We start from the raw sequence: 12,733 nt of genomic DNA on the forward strand, positions 1-12,733 counted from the left end.
ATCGCGGGGCACAGAATTGCGACGTTTAGTTTCTAACCCATCAAATGGACTTTTTTCTGTTTTGTTCTGGATGGATACTTTAGAATAATTTTTTTCATCATGAGTCACAATTTCAGCCAAGAATTTCAAAATAAAATTCAAAAAAACTGCATAATGCAAAAAAAATGTTCTTTTTCATCGGTTGAAAACAACAATGCATCTTCTCTGTACTGTGATGAGTGTATAGTTAATGAAACATGCTAGAGTTTGGCATACTTTTTGATAAAACTTGGTCTATCGACAAAAGAATATTTCTATTAGATGTTTTCTGCTTTTCAGAGTAAAACAGTGTCAACTATTAAAACCCGTGTTGATGTCCGGCTTAATCTAAGACCACCGCGATTCCAGACAGGTACTATTAAATCTCGCTGACTCCAGATCCAAGCGACCAAAATTTCAAGCGCGACTCAAAAAGACGTTACCACCGACCCGACCGAAAGTTGCGAACACCAGACAAGCGCGACCAAAAAAAAAACAAATGCATGTGACATGGGCCAAAATTTTGCCGGGACCCAGATGATTTTAAAAATGGTTATAGGCGCGTCTGGAAAAAAATACGATCTTGTAATCACACCTCATACACAAACAGTTGGATATATTAGAACAAAACGACTAACAATAAAAAGAAAAATAATAAACAATCAAAGACAAATCACACGAAAAAGATTTTCAAAAAATAGAAACGCATTTTCAGAATCAGAAGCCAGCAATTTAGATGAACTCTATAAATTAAAAGAATCGATTGATAAAAATTGTCCCATTCACGATCAATTATATTTTTCCGACTCAGAACAACTTCAAATTCATCAAAAAGAGGAAAAAGAAGAATAAAAAAGCAATATAAACACAAACCAGTACACTTGTATAATTGGAATCAACCAATTAGACACATCGGTAGTTATATATTAACAGTCATTAAACAAAAAAATGAGCCACAGCCACACTCAAAGTGACGATAGTCCAGATGACGAAGAGGTTTACCCCTTCCTCATAGATGCACCCGATAATAGAGGGCAACATGATTTTTGCAAGAATTTACTTGTAAATTTGTTTGAACCCGGAATTAGCCCATGCAAAGCAGAATTCCCAGATGTAAAAATCAAAAGACAAATTATTGAACATTATCTGAAAGATATATGTAATTTGACACAACAATATAGAATCTATACCATAGAATTCAGCACACCAAATCCGAATCATCGAAAATATGTAATTCAGACAGACGATCGTGAATTAGAATTTTCAAAAGTATTCTTAGAATATATTAAAAGCATACAATATCATAATTCACAAAGAGCAAACTCCATATTCACTAACGAAGTTTTTGCAATAATATATACCTATATTTCTATATTAGAAAAAACAGAATTTCAAAGTACCTCACCAACCGAAACATCCAATAATACAAAAGTATGACATGAAATCACATTATTTTCAACTTTTCTACATTTAATCAAAGAAAATTTCACTAAAGACGAGGTTTCACAACACACAAAACATGACTTACAAAAAATTTTGGCATGGTTTATAATAGATTATTTCACACATAATATAGACTTAATTTCACAAGCAAGAAAAAATTTCAGACCTCAAAATCCAAATGATGATACTGCCATTACAGAACAGTCAGACTACGTTTGGGACCCTGAATGTTCTCATCATTCATTTATAAATATCCCACAATCAATCTCAAGTCAAGCAATAAGTACAATATCTTACCAAAGAGATTATGTGAAAGTAGTACCACTAACCATTGATGCAACACCATTAAACTACAATACATTTTTACCCGATACGCAAAATAACAGTTTAAATTCGACCGTTATACACAATGAAAACCTTAATGGAACTAGAAATCTTACACAACAAGATATCTAAACACCATCACACTTCATAAATGAAGAAATTGTCCAAACAACAACAACTACACTACAAAGTATTTCACCAATACATCCAAATTTAACAACACCAAAAAATACAAATACTTCATTGGCACAAGTAACCTTACAATCAACCGTTAAACCTTCGGTTGGTCCAAAATATTCACAAATGGATTATCAAACATATAGACCTATGATAGTACCATCAAAACCACGAAGAACGTTCACAAGAAGCACTTTTGCAGAACACAATTATAATTATGCACATTCATTAAAAACAAAATATCCCCCACGAAAAACTAATAAAAATCATGTATGATCTCACTATTGGGATAACCCAATGACAAAAACCAACTCAGTAAATTTTCGAACTAATTCACATCATCCACAGGATCGTAGTGAAAATTACCCATTCTTTCAACAAAATAAAAATAAAAAGCAAGCACCTCATCGTACGGATTACTTATCATCTGATGATAATTATTTACAACCAGATATTTTTGCACCGTATACCCAAGAATATCGCGGACAAGGAGCGCAAAAACCTTATACATATAATAGAATTTTTTCTCCAAATCCAACAGATACACAAAATCAACAACCAATACAAATGCAAAATCCAACTAATAAACAATCTTTTCAACCAATTCAACCACAAAATCTAATGATTATGCACTCATATCAACCAACTCAAATGCAAAATGAAATACCAATCCCATATTACCTTCAACAACACGAAATAACAAAAAATCAGCTTTCAAATTTTTCACAAATGCCAAATGCCGCAGAATCACTACAGATGACAATGAATCCATACCTTATGGGTGGATCATCAATAACATCAAACAAACCATTAATGGTATTCACAGGAACAGACCCTGAATATTCTGTAGAAGATTATTTAAATGCAGTAACAGCAAATTTAATTTTAAATATAGGACCTGAACCAATTAATACGCCACTACATCAAAATTGGATACATCGACGCACAGCGTTGATACAGACAACCCTAGACGGTGCAGCCCAAAAATGGTTTTCAGTATTACCTATAGAAATAAAATCAGACTGGAAAAGATTTACACAAGAATTTTCAAAAATGTTTGACTCAGAAAGAAATAAACAACACCAAAGAGTTTTATGTAATGAAGTTCGCAGATTACCAAATGAAACCATCAAACAATTAGCAGTACGTATCGAAACACTAGTTCGAAAAGCATATTCATTAAATACACATGACTATAAAAACACAAAAATGACAGAAATTTTAATGATGACCTTAACACCTCAATTAAGGAAAATAGCAAAAAAAAGAGAGCATCTCATCCTTCTTCAATTCGAGAGCCCGATTTAGATTTTCGAAAACTAGTAGATAAATTAGAACAAGCGGAAATCACAATGAAACTTGAAGAAACAGAAAATCTAAAACTACAATATGTTAATCGAACTGAAACAAACACTACACATATCAATAACATACAGGAATCAGATACAGACCTAGTTGAAAAAATAACTGAAATACTAAATATTTATGAAAAACACCCAAATTTTAAAGGCAAACCATCTTTCAAAAAATGGTGTAATTATTGCCGACGATACGGACATAGTATTTCCGAATGTAGACAAAAGCAACAAGATAACCAAAACAAACCTCAAAAGTATAAAGAACCAAATAAGTCATTCTATCAATATATGAAGAAAGATCAAAATCTACCAAACAAGAATGTATACAACAACAACAGTTCAGGAAAACCACTTCCGAACAACACTAAATACACAAGGAATCAATCACCATATAACTCAAGTTATAGAGGAAGATCACCAGAACGAAGAAATACACAGAATTCTTCACAAAATCATTATAATCGATTAAATAGTCGAAAGAACTATTCGAGATCAAATTCAAACACAACACAATTTGTTTCTAGATCCAATTCCCAAACAAACCCAAGAAATAAACACTATTCAAATAGTCAATCACGAAACTCATCATATAACAGAAGTAGAAACTATTCACATAATCGAAATAGAAGTTATTCGAACAATCGAAATCAGAATTACCCGAACAATCGATCAAGAAATAACTCATATAACAGATCAAACTATCACAGACCAAACAACAATTATCAAAACAGATCACGGAATAATTCACAAAACCGAAATTCAAGTTATAATAATCAATATAGAAATTATTCGCAATCACCACATAGGAATAATAACCATTATAATAAATCTAAACATCGATACAGAAGTAGTACACCAAAACATCAAAGACATATTAATCAAGTACAGTCAAATGAAGAAACAACATCAGACCCCCCAGGTATTGATGACACAGGAAATAACGAACTACAACTAAATCAAATAAACTGTGGATCATCAGACACAGAAAGTGATACAGAAAATACCATTTCCATCAATATGATAGCAGTCGAAAACGACTACGAACCTATTATATATGAACAACGTTTTACATCACATATATATGAAAATCAATTGGAACTCCTTCACAATTATTATATTGAACCCATCAATACTACACAAACTGCACAGGAAAAAAAACAAAATTAACACGGTAAACAAACCCAATGAAAATGACAAAACAAAATGTCTAAACACAAATCATATTTACCAAAATATACAAAAAGAACAACCCAGAGAAAAAATTTGGACAATACCATTTCTCTTAGAAAGTCCAAGAAACAAAGAATTTCAACCACCAGATCTTGAAATTGATTTTTTAATTGATTCAGGAGCAGAATCAAACATTATTAACATTCCCAAATGGAATGAAATCAAAACATTACACCCAAAATTAACGCCTCTTGCAACCTCTAGTAAACTAGCAACAGCACAAGGATCAACATTAGTAAATTATGGAAAAGTTCAATTATTCCTCCTCCCCACAAGAACAATGGAGCAAAATAAAATTCTAAGCAAACCATTTAAACAAATATTTCATATCACTGATATTAAACACAATATCATTCGCATACCATTTATCTCGAAATATATACCAACAATCAACATCTTGAATAGTAAAATACTAATCAAAGATAAGTACACAAAAACAAAAAATACAGCTCTAACATTTTTTCAATGATTAAATAAACAACCACCATTCTTTTCAAAATTTTATCCAATTTATAACTAACAACGGAAACACCTGAAACCACTATCAGGAAATATATATAACTTTTCAATAAAACAAGTTCACCAATATGATAAAAGTCAAAATAAACAACAACTCTTTATGTCAGACTTTGAGTTTAAACCTATCCATAAGTTTTTCAAAATCACGATTTCATCTATAAAATATTTGAAAAATACGAATTCAGACATCATTTCGTTACATGTGTATAACAATACACCGTATCAAGTAACATTACCTTTAGGACTTTTAGGATATTGCGAAACAAACGCTACAATATCACCCGAACATAAAAAAGCATACCGCGTAAATAATATACTCCAATTATTAGATATTGGTCAATCCACAATTCTTAACGAAGAACTATCCATAAATAATATAATAAGTAATGAAAAAAAAAATACAGATTTTTTCACAAAAACCCCATATTTCAAACCTACATTCAATATAACAAACTACACAAAAGAACAACAACAATTTTTAACGATGTTTAACTTTGAACACTCGCAAATTACACAAATCGAATTTGACAAACTAGCAAAACAACTGTTAAAATATTTAACAGTCTATGATACATCAAAATTTGACGTTGGAAAAATCAGTTCATCACTACATCTCCCGTTAAAACCCGACGCAGTTTTCAAAAAACAAAGAGCTAGTAAAGTACCAATTCATTTACACGACAAAGTAAATAGATTACTCGATATTTTAGAACAATACAAAATTATCTCACCAGTAAACAAAGAAGAACAACCAAAAGGAAACACATTTATTAACCCTGTTATCATCCTAGCCAAAGGAGAATCATTAAAAATAGTTTTAGACGCTAGATATCTTAATTCACTAATAGACGAATCAAAATGCAATTGGCCTATTGAACCAATACAAGTTATTTTAACAAAAATAAACGGAAAAAACTTTGCAACCGCAGATATGAATAGTGCATACAATCAAATCCCACTAGATGAACAATCACGACGTTTAACACAATTTGTTATTGGAAATCAACAATATGAATTCAACCGCCTATTCTATGGAATATCCATAGGACCAGCAGCATTTTCAGCTTTTATGAGCAAAATTTTTAGACCACTAATACTTAAGAAAAACGCAATCACCGATTTAGACGATGGTTTTATGCAATCACAGACAAAAGAAGAAATGTTTACAGTTTTAGAACACTATCATAAAATACTTCAGAACGAAAATCTGAAGGCCGCCCCCGATAAATCACACTTCTTTTTAACACGAGTTAAATTTTTAGGACATAATATAGAAAGAAACACAATCACTCCATTAAAATCACGCATTGATGCTATATAAAAACTTCAACCACCAACAAACAAAAAGAAAATCCAAGAATTCCTTGGAATGTTAAATTTCTTAAGCAAATACGTTTATAAAATGCAATTATATTTAAGACCATTCTATAATATCCTCAGACAACAAAATAATTTTGAATGGACCACTGAACATCAAACACGATTTGAAGAAATTAAAAAACTTTTAACTGAACAAATTTCAAACACAATTCCAGATCCAAATCAACCATTCTATGCAATGTGCGATGCTTCAAATTTTGGCATCGGCGCAGCATTACTACAATCACACAATGGTACAAATTAAATGAACCTTGTATCAGCAAATTCTCGATTATTCACTCAAGCAGAGCTACGACTCTCAACTTTAATGAGAGAATGTACAGCTATAATTTAGACGCTTACAGAATATGAATTTCTGATACCTGGATCGAAACATCCAACAGTTCTATTCACAGATCATAAACCAATCATTTTTCTCTTTACACAAAAGTCAAATCCAAATCACCGAGTTTATAGATTTCAATTAATTCTAATGAAATTTCCAAACTTACATATAGTTTGGACAGCAGGAAAGAATCTTGCATTACCAGACACATTAAGTCGAAATAAACCACCTGAATTACTTACACGAAAAACTACAGTTGAAATACCCAAAAATATAAAATTTTACCTGGCAGAAAACGAAACATCACCCCGACTAGAATGCAAATATGCAGTAAAAACTGACATTGAACAATCACAGATAAATATTCTACAACACTTCCCACTTTACTTAGATTGCCAAAATAACCACTACGAAGTTGATCTACTTGGAACATCAACTTTCAAACCAATTCCATATTCACAATGGATAAGAAATAACACTCAACAAAAACGAATAAAACACCACTCAAATAAAAAAGACCTTTTTCCGTTAATTGAAAAAGAAAATTTAACTGATAAAATAAATTTATCAGGACCACAAACAAATGATTCAAAATACACAATAAATCAAGTTTTTGACCTCCACGACCCACATGACACAATTCCTTTATCTAAATTAGAAATTGAAAACATTTTTCTCCCCCCAACAGATAAAATTACAATTAATACCTTGAAACAAAATCAAAATCTTGACCCAGTAATTAAACAACTAAAATCATGGCACAAATACAAAACTAAGCCCGTAAAAGCAGATACAACAATTTTAGGAAATAAAACACTCCTCCGATATTTCCGAAAATTTAATAATACAACAGTTAATGAAAACACAGACCTTCTAGAATGTCAATTAAATGATTCTACAGTTCCCTGTCTCCCTTTAAGTATGATTCTAATAGCTTTTAATATTTCACATACACAAAACATTAAAGGACACTCTGGATCAGAGTAAATGTATTCAAATTTCCTACAAAATTTTTATTTCCCAAATGCACCAATTTGGATAAAAATACTATGCAAGGATTGTATAGTATGTCAGTTAAATAAACCTTATCCAAATCAAAAACAAATAGCATAAAAACAAGATTTTAAAGGACAAAGTTTATATTTTAACCACCGTATTTCATTCGATACAAAAGGACCAATTTCACCATCATCTGAAGGAAACTCCTACATTATGGTAATTGTTGACGCATTTACACATTATGTAGCACTCAACCCAGTACCACATTGTAACGCTTATTACGCTTACACAACACTTTATGAACACTGGATAGCCAAATTCGGATTACCCGAAATTTTAGTTACAGACAACGGTACAGAATTTATAAATAATGAAATCATCACACTATGTCATTTATATAACATTAAGCACAAACCGCGTACATCTCATGCACCTTGGACAAACGGTTTAGTCGAAGGTATGAACCTTTCACTACAAGAATATCTTAGATGTATCATAAATGGAAAAGACACAAAATACACCGAATGGTCAGCAGATGTAAAATTATTTCCCTTAGCATATAATTCACAAATTACGACAACTCTAGGAATGTCACATATGAAATGGTTTTTAATCAAAAACCACGTAAACCAATTATGTTTACAGCAAACTCTCATAAAAATGGACAAGATCTTTGTCAACCAAATAAAGACTCAATTTGTTATAACCTACCTTTACACACACATGATGAAGATCATTTTCATCACCCACAAATCCTTAAATTAGCCTCCGGTACACACACCGAATGGATTTTAAATAGAGATAAAAAACACAACGAAATTTACCAAAAAGAAACAAAAAAATTGTTACAAAGGCAAAACATTAACGAACAAATAAATTCACGCTTTACACCAGCCTCCGATTTAAAAATTGGAACATTTGTCTTAATACCTAATTTTAATACACAAAAAGGAATTTCTAAAAAATTATAACCCCTTCGTAAAGGACCATACCAAATAACTGCCAAACCCACTGACGTAACATATAAAGTCACCGATCCAGACCAAAAAGAAATTGTTCAACATAGAAACAATCTATTGCCTTACTACCCAAAAGAATACGCACTACGCGAACTAACTCAATTATATTTTTTCACAGGTTTAAAAGTTATTCAAAATCACCCACATACGGAAAATGAAATAAATGAACAAAATGACATTCACCTTGAAAAACAAAATAAAAAATCAACTACAACCAAAAACAATACAAAAAAGCTAGATCAAAATGTACCTCAAAAAGAAAGAAAAAATAGAAGAATGGTAGAAAAAAATATACCCCAAGAACAAGTCGAGAAATCAGAACGTAGAGAGTCATCACGACTAAGAAATCAACCACGTAAAAACTACAAAACATTCATCCCACAATCTAAAATATTAAACAAAGTTGAATTTCAAAAACAGCTTTAATTTTAAAATTTAATACTATTTGCACTTCTGAAACATTTTGAACTTTCATTTTTCAAAATAACATGCTGCAAACACGCAGCGATTCTAGTTCAAAATTAACCAATAGGATTCATTCAATCCGTCACCTTCTATAACTCTAACACAAACCAATTAGACGAAAGATATTAAACTCCAGGCATATCTATAACTATAACTTTACAACCTCCAGGTCAAAAATAAGCAGACCACTCAAACTTGACAACTAAATTAAATACCACCATAATATCATAACCCTCCCTTATCTAATAACGCAAAGATCAACAATATTTTCCCAATTCAGACCTCAAAAACCCCAAAAACAAAAATGTTAAATTAGCCTAAAGTACAAGTACGACCATATTCATTTAGCCTAAAGTACAAAAATCTCAAAAATACCCCAGATCACCTGACAAACAAAAATAAAGTAAAAGAAGACCTCCCGAACACCAACAACTTCTCACAAAACTTTTGTGAGCCAACAACTTTTCACAAAACCCAACCCACTTGTCAAAAAACCAATAAATAATTCGACCACACTTGAAAATTGCCCCAAACAATAAAAAATATTCGACCAAGAAGCCATTTCTTAAATGCTCTTCTCTCGATCAGTCAACATAATTTTCAACATTTTCATAAACTTTTTATCAATACTTAAACTTTTATTCATATTTCTCTTTGATACTTTTGAAGCTTTTATAATAATTTTAATCATTTTTTGCAATATTTTTTTAATTTTCTATTACCTATTTGAAATATATCTCCAACTTTCCCAAGTCATTGACCATATTCACAGGTACAAAAACCCAAAATTTATTTAAATAATACGAAACATTTTTAGTAGAACAGATATTTTTTTACTATTTGTAATTTTTATAACATTTTTATCATCCCTCATATTGACAATATGCAAATGTATAAAGAAGGCAATCATAACATTCGCCTTAGCAACAATCCTTCTAATCCTTTTTTTAGAAGAATACACTACAATAAACATAAATTTTTTCACTAAAAAGAAATCAATCAAAAAACCCTCAAAAATTGCTAACCAACAATCACACAGTCAGTCTTCACCGACAACATCCCAAGAAAACCCGACACCACCTACAACTACCCAAAATCCCCAAACATCTACACAAATTTCTTTCCAAGATAACCCATATACTTTTGAAGAACGACACGCTCGCTCATCTGAACCACTAGAACCAGTTCAGCGACAGGCACCTCTAAGTGAACCAAAATATAACTTGTACCCAACACTACCACAAGAATTAAGTAGAAAACGAAATATTAGTCAAAACCAAAATACAGTTGAAATAAATAGACAAATTATACATCCACGACGAAATAGAAATTTTCAAACCCCCCGAGTTCATTTTGATATACCCCAATCCCCATCACCAAATACTCCGGAAAACCCAATTAGCATATTACCGGAAACCCCTACACTTCTTTCACAACGTAGCACCTCAAGTCTACCCTCAGATTACTTAGGTTCAACACCAACATCTGAACAAATACGTGAAAATCCCTTTAACCCCCCAAACCAATTATCACGACTACCATATTGGACAACACAATCATTCACACAAGGTGAACCAAATTTAATAAATGATCCAATAGATATTTCTACAGATACAACAACATCATCATCACTACCAGAAACATTATCACTACCATCAACACCATCAATAAGCCAGATTTCACCGACGCTTTTCCCTTTAAATTTCCCAAATAACCTCGACGCTAGATATCGAGAACAATCATCAACAAATATCCCTTTAAGATTAGACTGGAACACATTCACAGCACCCCCACCATTATTTGGACAACACCCAGAAATTAACCGACTCCACAACTGGGCACTCCATAGACTACAGTATAGACAAGACATCCACGAAGACATTCGTGACCATAACATCCAAATACTCCAACAAAATAGTCTTCAATTAAAATTTGAAATCACGGTTAAACTAAACAACATTGCTCAACATCCATCCCACTAAACCCACCTAATATAACACCTCAATCACTACCAACACCATTCATAACAACTGAAGTAATATATAAATACGACAGATATACCAAAAAGACAATTGGTTACATCACATTTTCTTAACCCGTACTCAGGATTATCATACACATGTATATTCTAAAAATATTGATATTCCTCCAACTCTTTTTTCTAATAATCTCCGATCAGAACATAAATCCTTCTCCCCGCACAGGACCCCAAGACTTATTAGTAACACATTACGATTGTGAAGAAAATGAACAAAAAACAAGACACAAATATGCAATAAATCAAATATCACAATGCGAAACGGAACCACAAGCTATAGAAAATACAAATATAATAGCGACATTATATTCAAAAGCCCGAGCAACAACAATCATAGGATATAAATTTACAGCAACATTTTCCGAAAAGAAAGTACATTGTTCTCAAGTTTCAAACGGAAATAAAAACCGACTTGACCATGAATCATTCTACCAAAGTAATATAGAACGACTTCTACATCTCAATCCCGATGATTGTAAAAACGAACTACTCAGACTAAACATCACAAGAAATAAAAACACCGACAGAAAAATAGTATATTTTCAAGTCTTTGCCGATTCTGTACATCAAGCAGAACTTGAAAGATATCAAGGACACATTAGACTAGATGAAAAACACCCATACAACGGCGCACACGGAAGATTAACTTATGACATACACGATAAGCACTGGATACCACACATTGGTATAAATAATCCATCAAACTGCAAAGCAGACACAAAAAATAAAGGATATCAAGAAATAATGTTTTTCGATTGGAAAATACAACTCGAAAAAATACAACTCACACGAGATTTATTTGACAACACAATGATCTATCAAGGAATTAGACTACCTTGTAAAAACGATCAAAGTTATTGTGATCCTACAACACGGACACAAGCAACATTTGTTTGGTTTCCCGAAGATACATGTGCAACATTTCAAGTAGCAAAAATACACGCTCGAATGATAAAATTTCACGAAAAATATTTCATACAATCAATTCCATATGAACAAGTTCATCCATCACGAAAACAAAGTACTGATTTTCGAAATATCCATAATATAGAAAATAAATTAACACGTTTTCAAATATATCAAGAAACAGAAATCGCATGCAAATACAGAAATCCACTTCACAAAACACAATATTCTGAAATATTAGTTGAATACGAAAAAGGTTTCAACATGACCACTGGAAAAATAAAAATTGACCCCTATGCCACAGGTCATCCTCTACACAAAGGAACATCATATATACCAGTTAATTTTCAAAAAAGTAATGGTCAACCTGGTGGACATCTAAAGCCACATGACACTAGAAGCACTAGTTTACAAGAACTATCACTAATGAATAATTCTTTTTTTGGTAATATCCACTATGATATTCAATTAGATATGAAGTTAGACTACACGATTAGTCGATTTTTTCAAAAAATGTCACTCTCCGAATTAG

Source organism: Symsagittifera roscoffensis, chromosome 5 (genome assembly GCF_963678635.1).
Source record: "Symsagittifera roscoffensis chromosome 5, txSymRosc1.1, whole genome shotgun sequence".
Lineage (NCBI taxonomy): Eukaryota > Metazoa > Xenacoelomorpha > Acoela > Convolutidae > Symsagittifera > Symsagittifera roscoffensis.